A 20,634-nucleotide genomic window follows, 5' to 3' on the forward strand; every position below is an offset into this window, starting at 1 on the left:
GCAAAATTTGACCTATGCAATGTAACAGCTATAGATCATTAGGGACGGAATGATGGGGATTCATTGAAAGGGGCGGGTATCCCCCAACTCTTGGAAGAAACACTAGTTGACACATCACAATTACAGGTGCGATTATTTTCTGAAATCCTGAGGCAGTCATCAGACCTTGCATATCAAGCTATGATAAAGGTGCCTGAAACCGACAAAGCAGCCAAATCATTTACAACTATTAATCAGGGTCCCAATGAGAATTACATGCAATTTATTGACCATCTTCAAGAGGCCATCAATAAGCAGATTGAAAACTTAGAATTTAAGGAAGCACTAGTGTTGAAATTAGCAGTAGAGAACGCTAATGTTTGCTATCAACGTGTTATCTGCGAGTTTTACAGTACATAGTATGTGCTCCTGTGTATTGCCTCTCTGAAAATCAAGCAGCTTGTCAGGAATGTGAGTTAATTGTTTTACTAGTTGTTTTTAAGTGCGCCGTAAAACCTTCTCCCCATTTTTCCCACTCACTCCGCAAGCAGCCTTGTGCTTCCCTCCCTCCCTCCCTCCCTCCCTCTTCTCAAGGTTTTTACTTGTGAGATGGGGTCAGATATGACTGTTTTCAGTCACGTTCCTAAGTAATTGGCATTGGGAGGTGTTTTAGAACATAGGAAAGCACTTGGAAATAGGAGGAAATATGATCTTGTTAAATACTGAAATTGGTGTTGGCTGCTGTATAAATTAAATTATTGGGAAAAGTGTCCGGAGAATACAATCTTGAAGTATAACACCTTGTTGCAATTAATGTTGTTTTTAAGGTGAAAAGAACAAGACAAAAATAAAACTCTACGAGAGATCATTAGATCATTTCAGACAGTTTTACAGGTGGGGCGTTTTGAACTTCAATAAGCTGAGAGAGTTAACTGATAACACACAGGTCAGAAAACTTGATGAAGTCTGCAAGATGCATTCCTTATTAACCTGTTTTCTTTGTGGGTATCTGTTTAAGTATGTTACAGTTTTGGTAGGTCTTTGTTATATGGTACAATGAGGTCACAGACTGTTAAATCATTAGAATCCATTGACTTAAAAAGTGCGTTTTGTGATAATACAGAAGACCATGAGTAATTTAGTTCTTTACTGTGTGAATATGATGGTAAAAATTTTGTGTGTAGTAGCTGCTATTTTTCTTTCTAACATGCTAGCTTTATTCCGGCATTCAGACTTGCGCAGCTCTGTGATAGGCTGTGTCTCATCTCGATGTACTAAATTTGGCTCTTTTGTATGCACACCAAGTAAAGAACCCTGTTTTCAGGATAACAGTTGTAGCACACCAAATGAGACACTAATGAAAGCCTTGCCCAGTCCAGCTTGCTGTGGCAGCGGGGAGGCAGGTGCTCGTTGGGCTCCAGTGCGCACTGACCTGTTTTGTCAGGGAAACCCAGTTATACCTCTACCTGGCTGAGCAGTAAGAGGCCCAAAGTTGCAATACAAAAATCTAGATATTGTCTTGAATAAGTGTAACTCTGACCTATCTGCATATTTGAACTTGGTATTTGGTTTTCATATCTTAGCTCAGTATTTTAATTTGCATATATATATATATATGGTACCAAAAGAATTTTGTTTAGGGAGAAAATTATAAAATGGGAAGCGGTTCCAGTGCTAAAATACCACCTTGCTCTCAGGATGCATCCTTACACATTAGAGTAATTGTTTATATTGTTATATGATGATTTTGAGACCAGAAAAGAATTTAAGTTGTTAAACTTCAATTTGCATTGAATTTATGTGTTTGTTGGAGGTATGGGAACTAAAACTAAATGCTATGATGGATGTGAATTTGGAAGAGGTTGTATTTAAAAGTTGCTAGAATATGAACTGATTTGAATCTAGGAAAATGGTATAATGGATTGATGTTTAATATACCGGTTTTTGACATCTGTAAATTGTAAAAGGTAAATGGGGCTGAGGAATGTAACTATTGCTGAGCTACTTGGAATTGCATATAAAGTGTATTATGGTTGGAGTGAAATGGGCAAACAAAAAAGCAAAATATCCCAGGCCTGTGTTTGAACATAAATTTCAGGCCTGTGTCAAGCTGCAAGATAAACTCAGCTCATTGTAACTGAGGAGTTTGTCAGAGCCTCCTGCTTTGTTTGTACCAGCGATTACACCGCCTGCGTGGCCTTGGCTATATCTAAACTGCAGCAAGAAGAGAAAAAAAAAAAAAAAAAGGAGAAACCTGGTTGCCCCGATTTTAAGGCGGTGAAAGAAGGGGGTTTCTCTCCCGTCCACTGCAGCGATGTTGTAATACTGAATGGAGCAGTCTGAGGGTGAAATTTAAAGGCATCCCTAGCAGACCCATAGTTCTAATGAAACTGGGAAATTAAACCAAAAATTTGTTAATAGACTTACTTTGTGGTAACTAGTTGTAAAAGACTTCTTAGTAAATTCACCGTGATATTTTTTGAGATCATGGGAAAGAAAGAAAGAAAGCAAGCCCGTGTTTTGGTTTTTTTTGAGACCAATGGAGTGCCAAATTTGGAACAAAGTTTTACCATATGAATTCTTGTATTTGCCAGAAAGCCCTATACCTTTCTTGGGTCAAGATTTGTTAAGTAAATTGTAAGCTCAATGTTTTCTGAGAATTCTGTTTAGTTGCATGTCCTACGAGAAGCTGCTTGGATGGTGCAGATCTGCTTGCTGTAAGTGAGAAATCTCCAAGGAAATTTCGAATGCTGTATTTCCACTAGTATTAACAGCCAATGTTTCAATAAAGCAAACACTACACTGACAGAACTGAAACAGGACTTCGATCCGGTAAGGGAAAACAATATCCAATAAATGTGACAACCAAAATGGACCTCGAGACTTTGATGAATAAATTTATGACAACCTTACAAGCTAACTGCATTCGATTGGACTTGCAGATTTGTCTATGAAACAACCTGTGGCTATTGTGGGACAGTATGATGATAATGCCAACAGACTGATATATCGATTGTTATATACCAATTGTTACTCTGATCAAGAAATGCAGGGAATGAATTTAAGTCTTAATAGGCCGTGATCCTTTTGTCATATATGTACCATTTGTTAAATTTAATTCTGATTTTTTTTTTTATTTGCAATCTATGTCCTTGTAAATTGCACTAGCTGGTTTTCTTAACAGCACAGCTTTTGGCATGCATAAATGTAAATTGATGCAGAACCTGCAAGACTTTAACATCAGGTCACAGACCATACTTGTATTTGGTCTGATCCTACATACTTGCAAAGTTTTTGTTGATGGTTCTGGGAAGTCTCATAAAGCTGTAGTGGTCTGGTGTGAAGATAACAGTTTGCATTTTTCTGTAAAAATTATTGAAGGTTCAACCCAATTAGCAGAACTTGGCGCAGCTTTAAATTACTTAGAGCTTTTTAAGGAGGAACCTCTAAATTTGATTTGTGAATCTGCATATGTAGTCAAGGTCCAATGCACGTATCTGATTCTGAACTGTTTTTGTTTTGTTTTGTTAAAAAAAAAAAGGGGGGGGGGGGGGGGAAGTAGGGGAAACACCACAAAACTAATTGTCAAAAGAACAGTATGTGATGAAATACTTTGCAAGTATGACCCAAAACCATGCTAAATCAGAAAGAACCTGCATTAGTTATAGTCAAATCATTTGTTAACGGTCAATGGAAAAGGCCACATCAATTGATATCCTGGGGAAAGGGTTATGCTTGTGTCATTACAGGCCAAAGATCTAAGTGGATTCCTGCAAAATGGGTCAAGCCATGGCTGAATAAAGACAACAAAGATTCAATGGATGCAGAGGGACAGGAGGGAGATAAGTTGTGAGGACTGTTTCAGATGTAAACCGTGGATCCTTATTCAGTGTTATAGATGCTCACAGACCTGGTGGTCTAGAAGCCTATTAGCAAGCAGGTGGTGTACCTTCTGTGGAGAATGGCAATTTGAACAAACAGCAGGAGAGCCAAAAGGGTGATATTACACTTAGATAGTCAATGCAAAAATGAGGTAAAATTATGAGACATTCCTACCATAGTATCTACTGCACTCCTTCTCCCTAGTCTAGCAGCTGGTAAAGCTTTAGGTGACATATCAAAGTTAAGCTATTGGTATTTTAAACAGACCAATCTAACTACTGAGATAATAACTCAATTAATAGTAGATGTTGATGGTATTATGTATACTACTCTAAAAAATCGCACAGTTATAGATCTTTTACTTTTAACACTAGGTCACGGTTGTGAAGAATTCGAGAGAATGTGTTGTATTAACTTGTCTGATCATTCTGAATTTATTCATAGTACTTTAGACAAACTAAAACAGCATGTTAATAAGATTGTCATAGTAGAATTAAGGTTTGAGAAATGGCTTAAAAGTTTGGGAATAGGTGGGTAGTTGATCTTATTAAGTAAGGCTTAACTGCATTATATGTAACTGTAATTATGTTGTTAATTACGTATTGTATGTTGCAGTGTATTTCAAAGATGATTCAGCGCACTGTAAATAAGGCCTGGCTAGTTCAAGAACAAAAAGGGAGAACTGTGGATGGGTTTCTGTTAGATGGAGATTTGTTATTGAATTAGTCAGGCCCAAAGGAATTTCAAGGCCACCTTGGAAAGCTGAAAACAGGACCTGCTGTGGGGGTGAGGCAGTTCTACAATAACAAGGCCTCAACATGACGTAAATCAACAGATCTATCAGCAGTGAGACTCCAGCGCGTGGACAGCTCGTGAACATAGATGATATCCAATTAGTGAATGCATGCTTGGAGCGTGGACGCGTGATCAGAGAATAGTTGCATATATAAGGAGGCTTGTTTCTGTAATAAATGGCTCTAGCGTGATTCACATTGAATCAGAATGCTGAGTCCTTTATCACTCCAACACACAGGGTCGCAGCTTTCTTCAGGGCACATCCACCTGCTCTGACATGGGGTCCTCCACGGGCTGCAGGGTGGATATCTACTCCACTGTGGACCTCCATAGCCTGCAGGGGGAAAGCCTGCTTCAATATGGTCTTCACCATGTGCTGGAAGGGAATCTCTGCTCCGGTGCCTGGAGTACCTCCTCCCCCTCCTTCTTCATTGACCTTGGTGTCTTCAGAGTTATTTCTCTCACATATTCTCACTCCTCTCTTGCAGCTGCTGTTGTGCAACAGTTGTTTTCCCTTTCTTAAATATATTATCACAAAGGTGCTACCACCGTTGCTGTTTGGCTCAGCCTTAACCATGATGGATCTGTCTTGGAGCTGTCTGGCACTGACTCTATCAGACATGGGGGAAGCTTCTGGCATCTTCTCACAGAAGCCACCCCTGCAGCACCCCTGCTACCAAAAACTTGACATGTAAACCCAACACATGGACAGACTTTTTTAATGAAGAATGAGCAGTAACTATGACCCAAATCCACCTGTAGCACTGGAAGCTCTGTCAGAGTCCTCTATAGACAACAGACACACAAGTGAACAACATTGCAGCCTTCAGGCTCAGTCAGCACCATACTCGGAGTAGGAGTGCTCTCAAGGCTGAGTCCAATGCCTCCTTATATTGTCAGTACTGGCTGCCTCAGACACTTGGCAGATCTATTCAACGGGTCTAGAGAAAAGGTATGATGATTTCTGACATATAGTGTTACCTTCCAAGCAGTTCAAGGAGAAAAACTAAAGCTGTAGAGATTGATTTATTTGCATGGTAAATCCAGCCAGTCTCTGAGCAGCAGACCCCTGTCAACCAGTTTTGTTGCTGAACATGATGTAATATAGTATGGAATATCCTTTTGATCAGTTGGGGTCAGCTGTCCCAACTGTGTCCCCTACCAAATTCTTGTGCACCTCCAGCCTACTCATTGATGGGGTGGTATGAGGAGTAGAAAAGGCCTTGACACTGTGTAAGTACTGCTCAGCAACAACTAAAACATCCTTGGATTATCAACACTGTTTTCAGTAAAAATCTAAAACATATCTGTGAGCACAGACACAGGCAGGTCTCAAGAAGAGCCAGAGGCCACGAATGCATTTGCAAAGATCAAGTTTTATTTTAGTTACCCCTCTACCGGGGGATCTCCAAAGTAGCACCTAAGCTCCCATGCAGAGGTAACACAAGCAGGGACACAGGTGCTGCAGCAATTCAGCCCTGGTAGAATATCACTAGGCCGCCTGCACTCACCTCTATTTTAAGACTTCAAGCAGGCTCAGCCTTCCACTTTCTCACAACAAAGCAGGAATCTCAGACATAGTGATAAGGTGCCTAGAGTTTCTCACAGGCCTATGTTATCTAACACAGAGGTTCTACTTGTGAAGCATACAAGGTCAATAAAACAATTAGTGTGATATAGGTGCTTTTTCTACACCACAGCTGCAGCTGCTTGAGCATATTTACAATTAACCAACCTCTTCGACAATCTTCCACTATTCCCATACATTCCACCCCCTTGCTCATGGTTCTGCTGAGGCCAACAAACCCAGAGTTGTACATTTAGGCTTTTGAGGTGTAGCACAGAGCAATTTACAGGGGCACACAATAAACACATACAGAAAAAGGAAAAAACATATTTCTACAATAATGCTTTAAATCAGGTGTCTTATTCATCTTGTCAAGGAATTAAACAAGTCATTCAGCCAGGCATTATCAGTAGATTGTTTCATTTGCTGCATTAGTCACAAAGATGTGAGATGTCATCTTCCATGTTGACTAATTCATCATCTATGTTGAAGTAACACATGAGTTCAAAACTGAAGCAGCATTTGCAGCTATTACCTACTCAGAGAAAACCACAAGAAGAAATATTAATGTTAAAATCCCTTAGCATAGCACAATTCTGTAATACAGCTACAAGGGTTGTCATGCTAGTGAAACACATTGTTAAGATATCTGCAGCTGTTAATTTCTCCTAAACATTAAAGGCAAATAATTAGGGTACAGTAGAGGCTGAACAAATCTAAGTTTACCAGGACAAATCTCAGATAATCAACATGAGTGTTGTCACCTTCCAGTAACACATACGCTGCTGCTCCAGCTCCTTCAGCTAGTATTACTCTGGGTTTAACAATCTGGTGTGGGGTAATTGCCCACACAGACTGAAAAGTCATGGCCTGCACTTTTTCAGACTGGACTTCAGTTGGATGTTGTGTCTGTGACACCAGTAACATTGTTCCAATGCTGTCTCCTATAGATAAAACACAGGTGTTCTCTGAAGATATCTGAAATACAAGTGTAACAAGTAGTTCTGAGAAATGTTTGTTCATTAAAGCTCCTGGAGATGTTTGTTTGAGGTCTGAGAAGTGTTTGTATGCTTACTTGCTTTGTCCTGCTTGATGTATTTACCTAACAAGGAGATGTTTGTTTGAGTTCTTACTTGCTTTGTTCTGCTTGATGTATTTACCTCATAAGTAACCAAAGTAAGGAGATCGAAACTGGCTACGCAGCAGTCAACCTCACATGATGCAAGGCACACCGTGCGAGCCTTCAACATGAGTGAAAAGTTACACCCGGAAGCTGTGGACCAGAGATGGACTATAAGAACCAGAGAACTGAATCAGCTGTGTGCGCGTGCCGCAAGGGAGACTGAGGTCTCTAGGCCGCACCCAGCGCTGTCTTTGCTTATTGCTTGATTAGAAATAAAACTTTTGTTACTTACAAGACTAAGTCGAAATTTATTACCTTTTGTTACTTACAAGACTAAGTCGAAATTTATTACAGGCTATAATAGTTTTCGCGAAGGATTTGTGTAAAGGCTAACTAGGAGTAAAAGCATTTGTTACTGCAGTTATACTTTTTAGAGTCACTAAGATGAACGTAGAGAGAGCTGTAAGGTGGTAGATCCTACTGGTTCCAACATCTTATCTGGTGCTTTCTTCACTCTTCTATAGTGAATCTCAGCAGGTTGCTCTTTAATCTTGATTGCAGTGAAGGCCATCAGCAACACCTGGAATGGTCCATTCCAGTTCTCTTCTAAAGGTGTGTTAGCATTCAAGACACATAACCACAGGTGCCGTTATATGCGGTGCTTTATTTCAGCGCTGGGAAACCAGGGGTTCGCACCCAAAGCTGGCTTCAGCAACTGATTCAGACTACACTATTTTATACAATTTGGTCACATACATATGCATTACAATTCTTGACAACCATTAGCATATCCCACACCTATTCTAACACAAATTATCTATCTAAGCAATGCTAAGTAACATTCGCATGTTTATCAGTTATTTCTAAGTTACCTGTTTTAAAGAATATGTCTTAAATCTATATCAGTCTTAAGAATAGGGTATGGTTTAAGTTACCTGTTCTAAAGAATATGTCATAAATCTATGTCAATTTTAAGAATGGGGTATGATTATATAAAATCATGCTTGAATGCACACTCTGAACCTGGATACAGTATCAAAGCTAAGAATCTTGGATACGGTCTACAGAATCAAAACACAGCCCACAAAATTCAATTCAACTATAACATTTCCCCCCTTTGAAAATGCTTTTCTATTCCTAGACAATGCATTTTCACTGCATTATATTTTCCTTATAAGCTGGAGAGTTGTCAAAAGTGGATCTGCTAAGAACAGTAAAGATGCGGTCGTTCCTTGTGTTTGATTGACTTATTTGATGCTTAATACAAGCATAAAGCAAAAAGAAAAGAGCAACTAAAAGAGCAAAAAGAAAAGAGCAAGCAAAAATAAACTCTCCAATAACGAATGTACCCATCCTCCCAGGTTCAGGTTCAATTTGCCTAGCAAGGCCCCAACCCAGCTCTGCTCTACATCTTGTTTTTCCGCTTGCAGTTCTTTTTCTGTTTGGGTTAATTGGGAAATATCCTTTTCCACTTCAGAGGTTACGTTTGGATATGAATGCAGCAATGATCAACCCTATCTTTTAAATATCCACAAACCCCAATTTCTTTTAGCAACATTATGTCAAGTGCCATTCTGTTCTGCAAAGTCATTTTGGTCGTAGCTTGTAATTGTATATTGAATTCTCGAAAACCCTTTTTGGTTACCCTTGCCAATCAATCCATCTGTCCAATTAATCTGTCAATCATTTCTCTGTTTCTATAGGCTGCGATTGGTGCAAAGAAAGATTCTAATGCCCAGCTGAATTTAACACTACCCGATGGCTCGTGCCACACATCATCTTCATCTATCTCTCGTTTGTACCTACCTTGTAGGAGTTCTTGCCTATTCTTCAGGGGTGACCTCTTCCAAATGGGACATAGGGTTGGTAACCCCAAAGTAACCTCCCTTACAGGTCCTGCTATCGGTAAATGTGTTGTCCAAGTTCCATCACTTAAGGCCCAAACCAAATGTCCCACACTACCTATAGTTCCTCTACAATCTATCTTATCTCCATCAATGCCTATTTTGATTGCTTCCTTTGGATCCAATTGTTTCTGACAAATGCAACCTGCGATTACTGCAACTTTAATGATGGACAGAGGTATTTCTTTCACATCTGTCTGGCAGGTCATTACTCAAGAGCAATTCCACCACGGTACTGTTACTCCTCTTGTTACATTGGTCCATCGTATACACCATCGAAATGCTTCACTATATTGATATTGCTGTACTATACTCAACGTCCACATGTTATTCCATGATTCAGTTATGTTCTGATTATCCTGATCTTTACATTCCTAATAGGCTCGCTCAACCTTTTTTGTTATTGGCCATGGTCACAGTTATGAAGAGTTTGATTGTATGTGTTGTTTGAACTTAAAAGATAAAAAGATAAAAGATTTGCAGAACAAGAAAATAACAGAAGATGTTGGGTTTTTTGGGTTGGGTACCTTGTTTGGTTAAAAGGAATACTGAAGACAGGTCTGTTCTTGTTAATTGTAATTGTATTAGCCTTAATGTTCTTACCCTGAATTTCGCACTGTCTTTAAAGCATGATACGGTGTATTGTTAATATTATATTAAATAAAAGAGGGGGAGATGTAGTGGCAGAGCCCCCCCGCCCTGGGGGGATGAGGTTGTCGCCAGCCTGGCTGAGAGGTGAAGCCAGAGACAAAAGAAACTACGTACTTGGAGTTACACCATCTCAACTGCATTGTTCTTGCATTTGAAGTCTTTAGGAAACTTCAGTCTGGATTACATACTTTCAGCCACACCACACAAACACTTTTTTTGCCTGCAACATAGCAAAATGTTCCAACATGAACTTCAAAATACTGTGAATATTTCCAGTGTTGTAGGAAAATAGGAAATTAGGATTTTAGGCCTATATCAGTGTTATAAGCTGTGCTGCTAAGGCTGAAAGTCTCAGCTTGTCCCCTGTATAGTCCTTACCCAGAACCACGAGCGTGGTTACCTTATGCTTGCTTTGTACCCTTAGTTAAGACATTGATAAATGCTATTCTTAGGGTTGCTGATTTCTATGCTAGACTGGTGAACTATGGATAACAAATGAGACAGGTGGAACTTCAAAAGAAGCTAGCCCTGCGACCCGATGACCTGTCGTTCGGTACTTGCCAAGAAAGAAGAAGTGGAACCCGCAGACCACTGGAACGGAAGGAACCTGAGGATATCGACAGTGATAGATATCGACAGTGATAGACAGTGATAAATTTTGCTTAGTTGCATAATACCTGTTAGAACCCTATATAATGACTAGTTATACTGCTGTATGATTGTCACTCTCTGAGGAGGTGACCCAACGCTGCTGTTCCTGTGAATCTTCTACAATAAATACTGCTCAGAGTAACCCACAAGAGTTCGAGTCTCTACCCAGCGCCTACCTACGACCTTTTTTCATCCAGGTTTGAAGCAGAAAATCCACAATGATAGAGCAACTTCACCATTGGTCTTGGCACCTGAGCTTTAATGAAGTCCTATGGAGGGTTCCTCCTCCTTCCTCCAAATATCAGGTTTTGGCATTTTACTGGCGCTACAAAATGCTTATATTGGTTTATTCTAGCTCAATCTAGCTCTAACTGTGTAAACTCCAAACAAGTTTGAATTTAGCACTTAAAGAGGAACTGTAAATTGATTTCATAGCCATATAGCACAGTTAATTTTGCAGACAATTCAGGTTCTTCCTCAAGCAGGAAATTAAGAAATTAGTTTTACTATGAGCATTTCATTCTATACCACAAACTGTTTGAATAACATCTTGTGATGCTATTCAGTATTGTCATCCTTTTCCATTATACTACTATTTATGTTTATTGCTGATTCACGACACCAATATAGAATTCAACTATTATTTCAAGGGAGACTCAAATCATGTGGTTATGAGTGTAGCCATACCATGTGTGTGCACTAAAGGAGCACCATTAGAAGGTAATAATGAGTGAGCAATCGCCGGACACATGCGTGCAGAGCGTGTGGACTGTACATGCAGCCTATCACGTTATTGTATAGCACGAGTTACAACCAATCACATTGTTGTAAGTCGCGTGGACAGGGTAGCTTTGCTATAAAGCTAGCCCGGTCCGACAATAAAGCGAACTCTGTGAACATCACATTGGTGTGTCAGGTTCCGTGTCTCTCATGGAAAAAGCAACACCCCAGCAGGACAAGAGCCTGCGAACGTGATACCTCCTGCAGCTCGAGTAAAAAGGCTTCATCAGTAGCTTCCCCTTGAATGGGTGTCCTCCAGTAGACACCAACCACAAGGTTTCCTTTGCTGCCTTGGTCTTCAGTTCTTACCCATAAGAATCATTTTCCATTATACTACTATTTATGTTTATTGCTGATTCACAACACCAATATAGAATTCAACTGTTATTTCAAGGGAGACTCAAATCATGTGGTTATGAGTGTAGCCATACCATGTGTGTGCACAAGCACAGGCACGTCTCAAGAAGAGGCAGAGGCCATGAATGCAATTGCAAAGAGCAAGTTTTATTTTAGTTACCTCTCTACTGGGGGATCTCCGAAGCCGTACCTAGGCTCCCAGGCAGAGGCGACGTAAGTGGGGATGCAGGCGCTGGTAAGTTTAGCCCTGCTGGAAGATCGTTAGGCCAGCTGCGCTCTCCTATATTTCAAGGCTTAGAGCAGATGCAGCCTCTTGCTGTGCTCTGCTCTTTCTCGAAACAAAGCAGGAATCTCAGACCTGATAAGGTACCGTAGGGTTTCTCTCAGGCCTATGTTATCTAACACAGAGGTTCTACTTGTCAAGCACACAAGGTCAGTAAAACAATTAGTGTGATGTATATGCTTTCTTTATACCCCAGCTGCGGGTCACTTGAGAGTGTTTACCTTTCTCCTCCTTGCCCAGTCTTCCGCAAATCCCATACACCAAGGTTTAAAGGGAAATTATGAGATAAGAAATAATTTGTTTCCTTTTCAGCCACCCCTAACTTTTCAATATAAAAAAACCCCAGACTACTCAAAAAAGTAAATTTCATAGTTTTTAAACAGTAGACAGCAGAGACACGAGGAAAAACAGAATAACTATATCCTGTAAGGCCAAGAGCCACAAAAAAACATGACATCTTAGTCTGACTGGCAACATGATATAACTCATTAAATAACTGCTTTGCCACTAGTTTCTCAAAGCACTTGCCACCTGGATGGTTTCAGTACAGTCACATGCTTCTCAGTAAGGAAACATATAGAAAAGTGTAAAATTAAATCCAAATAAAGCATCTTCCCAGTGCCCTATTGTCAAACTATAGTACCTGAACAATGTTTGAGCAACTCAGTGCAGGAATACCTGCAAGTTGCTGATGCTATCAATATCAACATAGGTATGTAACAGCCTACATTTCAAAAGCTTTAACAAAACAGCACCTAATATGACAAAGTAGTCTGAAAGTCCTTCTGGAGAGGACTGTGATTTGATCTATTTATTGCCAGTAAATTTGTTACAGATACTATTTCACCCAGCAACAAGAAAGGTTGTCTGAAAGGATGAAAAGTACAAATGATGCAACATCACCATGTACAACCTCTTCTGACAGTGCCCACAACTCAAATGCTGCAGGGAAAACACTGAAAGAGAAAAATCTTCCTTGGTGGCAGAAACCAGTTTCCTGAAGCCTGAAAAAGTGCCATCTGAAGTGGGCCCAAAACTGAACACAGTATTCGAGGTGCGGCCTCACCAGTGCTGAGTACAGGGGCATGATCACTTCCCTAGTCCTGCTGGCCGCATTATTTCTGATACAAGACAGGATGCTGTTGGCCTTTTTGGCCACCTGGGCACGCTGCTGGCTCATATTCAGTCAGCTGTAGACCAACACCCCTAGGTCCTTTTCTGCCAGGCAGCTATCCAGCCACTCTTCCCCAAGCCCATAGCATTGCATGGGGTTGTGACTCAAGTGCAGGACCCAGCACGTGGTCTTGTTGAACCTCATACAATTGGCCTTGGCCCATCGATCCAGCTGGTCCAGATCCCTCTGTAGAGCCTTCCTACCCTGGAGCAGATCAACACTCCCACCCAGCTTGATGTCATCTGCAAACTTACTGAAGGCGTGTCCCATCCCACTCAGTGGGGTGAGGGTAGAGTTAACTTTTAAATACTCTGTGCAGTATCCGGGAGTAAGTTACTTGAGAGGTTCAATTTAATCATTAATTAACTAAAAACTCAGTGGAATTACAGAGAATCGTAGCTTTGCAAAAGTTTGTAACTATAGCATAAAGCTTAACAAGACTTTAACAACAAAACGCACAAGAATAATACCCTTATGTGCCCAGAATAAAGTTAGAAAGAGAGAAAAAAAGAGAGATAGATTAAGATAACAGAAGAAAGGCAACATTTCACCACTCCAAGAGTCCGTTGATCCAGTGACGATCTCTGTATCTCTCTTGGTGGTGGGTGCGATGAAATTTTACTCACAGTGTGCTGAGTGAGAAGGTTTTTTTATACTTTAGTTCATTTGCATGCAAGATAGGAGAGGGTGGCTCATCTCCTCCCTCATGCTAATTAAGGAGATTGTTCCAGAAGTCTCAGAAGTGCTCAGAAGTTATTTGTTTAGTCCTCTAGGGGTAGCTGGTGATTTGTTATTTCCCCTAGCTGATCAGCTGAATGACCCGCCTTTGTTCTGGCCCAATTTACGAGCGCTCAAGGAGGATACACCATTAATGAGGCCTTCGTTTTGCAAAGAATAAGGAGGCCTCAAGGAAGACATAAGTCCTGTCTCCACAGCACTTATCCATTCCTCGCTGCCAGAAGTCGCAAAAACCAGCTGTTTAAGGCATAACGAGGTACATACCATGGTCTTCTCAAGGTGCACTCGATCCCCTTATCCAGATCATTGATAAAGACATTAAACAGAACTGGCCCAAATACTGAGCCCTGGGGAACACCACTTGTGACTGGCTGCCAACTGGGTTTGACTCCATTCACCACAACTCTTTGGGTCTGACCATCCAGCCAATTTTTTATCCAACAAAGAGTACAGCCATCCAAGTGATGAGCAACCAGTTTCTCCAGGAGAATGCTGTGGGAAACAGTGGCAAAGGCTTTACTAAAGTCTAGGTAGACAACATCCACAGCCTTTCCCTCATCCACTAAGCAGGTCATCTTGTCATAGAAGGATATCAGGTTAATCAAGCAGGACCTGGCTTTCATAAACCCATGCTGACTGGGCCTGATCGCTTGGTTGTCCTGTATGTGCTGCATGATGGCACTTAGGATGATCTGCTCCATAACCTTCCCCGGTACCGAGGTCAGACTGACAGGCCTGTAGTGAATTTTAGTGAATTTGCCTGTCAGCTAAAGCTTCATATTAGCTGCATTTTCCTGAAGAACCAGACACATGTTTTGGTAAACATGGCAATGGAATGTTAACTTATTGATAAGGACAGATTCAGATCTTGCGAGAGGGGCAACGAGAAACTGGTGACCAAGAAACTGACCAACTGTGTATAACATTCCATTCACGTGAATACTTCATATAAAAGTGCGAGATCACGAGGATCTTGTCCCTTTTCCCTTCTGCTTATGGCCGACATTAGGAGAGGACCTTGCTAATCGTCCCTGCAAACTGAGGCCTAGTGAGAGACTGAATCCAGCTCCGGTTGGCTGCAGAGTCTAGTCCAGGACTTTGGTTGCCGGCTCTGCAGTTGCTGAGACTTTCAAGATTGGTTTTGTATATTTTGTATTATTTTCTATATTCTTATTAGTAGCATTAGTAAAACATTGTTAATTTTTCCAACTCTCTTCTCTCTGTCCTTCTTTCCCTCCCGATCGCCTGTCCTTAGTGGGAAGGGGGGAGAGGGAGGGGCTGAAGAGGGAAGTGGGGGGAGAGGAGGTTAACAATACATCTGCCAGGGTTTTATTGTCACCCTGCAATCTTAACCCTCGACAGTCTTTAAATGCTGAAGGAATTCTGGTTTTCTCAAGGTAAGGAAACTATTGGTTTGGAGGGTGGGGGTGGGGTGGTGCAGGGTGCATGGACAAGGATAATGTTCCAAAAAGGAGAACTAAGAAAATTTTTTGCAAGTCTCAATCTTATAACAATGTTATAGAATTGCATTTTTAGTGCCTGTCATGATGAAGATCATAGCAAGTGTCAAAGGAAAATATATGACAACATAGTTTGCAGAAACCACAGTAAAAACTTCAACTTGCTTTTCTGACAAAATAAAAAAGCATCAAAAAAATTTATTACTACATTACAGAGAATCACAACAAATCAACAGTTCATTGCCTGGATTCTCATGTGTCAAGCACATATGTTGTATACTGGTAAGGATAATGGCCAAAACATTGTGGCAAAACCAGTTCATCCAGCCACAGGAAATGATACATTCAGTATAGGGTGAACTGCAATTTGCATATCAACGACAAGCTAATAAGCTACAGCCCAGGCCAGCTGGCTGATACTGGAAGTGGAGGACGTGCTGGAGGGCACATAGCGCCATCTTCTGATATGTCCAGCATGGCACACAAAGGGGAAAAGCTGAGACCCTTCAACATGGCCTGGGACTTGTCAAGATTTGTTGATCTTTTTCAATCACCCCTTCCCTCCAGAACTACAAACCCCAGCATCCTTGAAACAGGACACCAGAGGCCACACATCATCAGACAAGTCTCGTCATTCATGCTGCAGAGCCCTAAGAGTGGCTGGATCCCTCACCTTTTCTTTCTTCCTTTCTCTCTGCTCGTTCCTTCTCTCTTATTTTTTCTCTATCCCTATTTCTTTGTCTCTCTCTTTCTGTGGTGATATCTTACTCTCTTTCTCTCTCTCTTATACCTTAGTTTTCCTTCCCTCTCTCTTACTCTCTTCTTTTTTCTTGAACATATAAAGTAACATCATTTTAAGTTGCTCTTTAATCTTGATTGCAGTGAAGGCCATCAGCAACACCTGGAATGGTCCATTCCACTTCTCTTCTAAAGGTGGACCTGAAAAAGCTTTAACATAAACTTAATCTCTTGGCTTGAAAGAAAATACTTATTTTCCTTGGTTCCAGACTTGCATTGCAAAGAGCAACCTTTCTACTGGGGGATCTCCGAAGTAGCACCTAAGCTCCCAGGCAGAGGTAACACAAGTGGGGACACAGGCACTGCAGCAGTTCAGCCCTGTTAAGATCACTGGGCCTGCTGGGCTCACCTGTATTTCAGGGCTTCAGGCAGGCGAAGCCTCCCGCTCTTTCTCACAACAAAGCAGGAATCTCAGACACAGTGATAAGGTGCCTAGAGTTTCTCACAGTCCTGTGTTATCTAACACAGAGGTTCTACTCATCAAGCATACAAAGTCAGCAAAACAATTAGTGCGATGTATGTGCTTTTCTTACAGACAACTGGAAGTCACTTGAGTGTATTTACATTTAACTAATCTCCTTGCCAGTCTTCCGATATATTCCCGTACACCTACAGCTTGCCGTTCTACTTTTCCAGCATATGTCATGGTGGTTGAAGTCCCCCAGCAGGACAAGAGCCTGCGAGCGCGATGCCTCCTGCAGCTGGAGTAAGAAGGCTTCATCAGTAGCTTCCCCTTGAATGGGTGTCCTCCAGTAGACACCAACCACAAGGTTTCCTTTGCTGCCTTGGTCTTCAATTCTTACCCATAAGCTTTTAACCTGCTTGTGTCTATTCTTCAGAGACAGCTCTTCAGACTCTATCCATCTCTTGATGTAGAGGGCAACCCCTCCACCCTTCCTTCCTTGCCTGTCTCTTCTGAACAGCCTGTAGCCGTTGATAGCCACACTCCAGTCACGGGATCCATCCCACCAAGTTTCAGTAATGGCCACTAGGTTGTAGCCTTCTAGCAGCACAGTGGTTTCCAACTCCTCCTGTTTGTTGCCCATGCTGCGTTCATTGGTGTAGAGGCACTTCAGCTGGGATGTTGTCCGTGTCACCTTCTTAGAGAAACACCCACCCCTTAATTCCTTTGAAGTATTTCACTGGTGTTTTCCTGTTGGCTTCTGTTGCCTCAGGAGCCCCTGGCTCATCTCCGTAAGACTTCGTGTGCTCCAATGAGGCCAACACGTCTCAGGGCCAACGGCTGAGGGTTCTCATTTGTGGGAACGGCAGGACGTGCAGGTCCAGCCACCTGGATGATAAAGAAAGATCAATACTAACGCGACCATCTGGACAAATAATACTAACATGATTAAATCACAACAATTAGTCAAACATAAAGGGCCTTGGACAGGTTATACAGATGTATGTTTTTTTATGAGTGTAAGGAGTGATAGCTCAGGCCAGTGAGAATGATATCTCGGGCTGGAAAACCACCCCCGTATGTATGATGTGTGAATGTTGGGCCTGGGCATGTGAATGAGTGGGTCGGAACACCGCCCACAAGATATGCATGGGAACGTGACTGAAACAGTCACAAGATGAGCGTGGTGTGTTTGGAATAACATTTTTTTAAAAAACATCCTGTCTAACCTCTTGGCCCAGGCCCATATCTGTAAACCTATAAACTGAGAACTGTTAATTAAAGAGAGCTCAGCTCTGCCTGGCTCTGCTCTTGCTGCTAACAAGAACTCTGTGTCTGCGGGTCTGTCCACTTTTCCATATGCATGTCTGTATTCATCGTTCTCATCGTCGCTCTCGCTAGCACCCCATCCCTCTGTCCTTGGCGTTTCATCCTACAGCTTGTCATGGGCAAGCCTGATATCATCCCCCTCCCCCCTCATGTTTAGTTTAAAGCTTTGTCAATGAGCCCCGCTAGCTCATGTGCAAAGACCCTCTTCCTCTTTGAGATAGGTGAGCTCCAACCTACGCCAGTAAACCTGGTGCCATGTAGGCCATCCCATTATCAAAAAACCCAAAATTGTGGCCAGAGCATGATCCCACCAGTCTCCTTTCACAGACTCCCTGATGCTGCTTAACCTTTCTACTCCCTCTCTCAGCTCTGCTACCAGGATGAGCACATCCCCCCACTTCCCTCTTCAGCATAGTGGCTGGCCATCAGAAGTTGACAACAACCTATTGAGAGAAATCTTCAAAGCTGATCCTCTTACAACTACATGAGAAGTTGCCAAAGAACTCCAAGTCGACCTTTCTACGGTCATTTGGTGTTTGAAGCAAATTGGAAAGGTGAAAAAGCTCAGTAAGTGGGTGCCTCAGGAGCTGATGGAAAATTAAAAAAAAAGTTGTTGTTTTGAAGTGTGGTTGTCTTCTACGCAACAACAACAAACCATTTCTCTATCGGATTGTGACGTGCGACAAAAAGTGGATTTTATATGACAACCAGTGATGACCAGCTCAGTGGTTGGACCGAGAACAACCTCCAAAGCACTCCCCAAAGCCAAACTTGCACCCAAAAAAGGTCATGGTCACTGTTTGGTGGTCTGCTGCTGGTCTGATCCACTACAGCTTTCTGAATCCCAGCAAAACCATGACATCTGAGAAGTATGCTCGGCAAATAGATGAGATGCACTGAAAACCGCAACGCCTGCAGCCGGCATTGTTCAACAGAAAGGGCCCAATTCTTCTCCACGACAATGCCTGACCGCATGTTGCACAACCAATGCTTCAAAAGGGTTGTTCTTGAATTTCTGGGGTAACACTGTCCAGGTTAATTGGATATTTCTTCCAGTATTGGGATTTTCCAATTCGAAAGAAAAAAGCTTCTGGCTCGCTTTGGCTAATGCAAGACAGAAAAGGCATCTTTCAAATCCAACACAGTAAACTATTTCTCATAATTTGGTTAATAGTGTGTAAGGGTGAGCCACCGTTGGGGGTAATTTTATTTATTACTTGCAAATCCAGCAATAACTTAATAGCTTTTATAATCTAGTTTCTTTACTCACATTCTATCAGCAGTCCAAACTGCAGGAAGTTGCTGGTTTTTTGTTTATCCTCTAATTTGAGAGGATATTGTTTCATTTTTGACTGGTCCAGCTCCAGGTTTCAAATTAATTTGCACTGTTTCTGCATTCTTTGATTTGCTAGGACCTCTTGAAGCCCATACCCCTGGAAATACTTGATCTAATATTTCCTGAGGTATTTGGCTTTGCTTGTCAGTTTGAATCATTGCCAAATTTAAAATCTCAGTTCTTCTATCTTGAATTTAATGTTACCTCATTTGAATGTTATTGTTGCCTTCAATTGTTGTAATAGGTCTCGCCTTAGTAACAGTTTTGGAGACCCAGGCATATATAAGAACTCATTAATTTCTATTTGCTTTCCCAATTTATATTTGTTTGGCTGTAAAAGAAAGCTTTCTCTTGTTAGCTGGTAGCTTCCACTACAGTTACAAAATGTCTATCTAATGGTATTAATTCCTGATTCAAAACCAAATAAGATGTTCTAGTATCACCTAAAAACTCAGCTTCTTTTCTGTTTTCCTCTTCTCTCTCTGAAGCTTCATCATATGCCACCTCAGAAGGTGGAGGCACAAAATCTTCTAATCCGCTAATTCTACCCCACCCCCTGGGGACACATAATCTTCTATTTCATCCTCCCCTCTCATCGGGGGAGTATTCTATCTTATTCTACACGCTGGACAACATAATTTCAGCCCCTCCTACATTTTATTCCACTCCCTTTTTAGTAGGAACACAGATGGATTCTGTAGTGGCAAGTTAATACCACATTCTTTCTGCCACTCTGGGTGTTTTCTCAAAGTGAAAAATATATCAGCATACATAACAAGACTCCATTTTCCTTCTCTCTTGAAGAATAATTTTAATTTTTTTTTTTTTTTTTAAATAAAAATAATGAGGATCCACAGCATGCATGCATTCACTCACAAGAAACAAAACCAGAGGCCTCTTTCACTCAAGGGTACCCAGAAGAAATAATCCCTTGCCTGTGTTAGGCGAGGGCTCACACTTGCCTGGATTAGGCAAGGACGCACTCAAGGATATATCCAGCAGAGAAAAAAAATCACTCACCCAAATGAGAAGATGAGGCGCACTCAATCCCGGGGATTCTCCTTAGGTGGTGTCCCAGTCTAAGGGGAGGGCTCCAGTTCACAGTCCCGCTGCTCCAAGAAGACCACTCAAAGGGGGTCTTTGGCAGGGACCCCGTTTTATAGCTTGGTCAGATCTGGCTGTGGGCATTACAACATGGTCCAGAAGCTTCTCACCTTCTCTGGGCACCTCCTTTGTTGAGGACCCTGTCAATTGACTGAGGGTCCCACCCCTTCTTCCCCCTCTCCCCTAGCTGGGTGGAGGTGAAGTCACCCTGCCCCCAAGTGTGGGGAGGATGTGACTGTCAGCACCACCCTAGGTGCACATAGGAGTGGCAGGACATGCAGTTTCAGCTAAAGGGCCTTGGACAGGTTACAGAAAAGTAT

This window comes from Columba livia, chromosome W, assembly GCF_036013475.1.
Source record: "Columba livia isolate bColLiv1 breed racing homer chromosome W, bColLiv1.pat.W.v2, whole genome shotgun sequence".
Taxonomy (NCBI): domain Eukaryota; kingdom Metazoa; phylum Chordata; class Aves; order Columbiformes; family Columbidae; genus Columba; species Columba livia.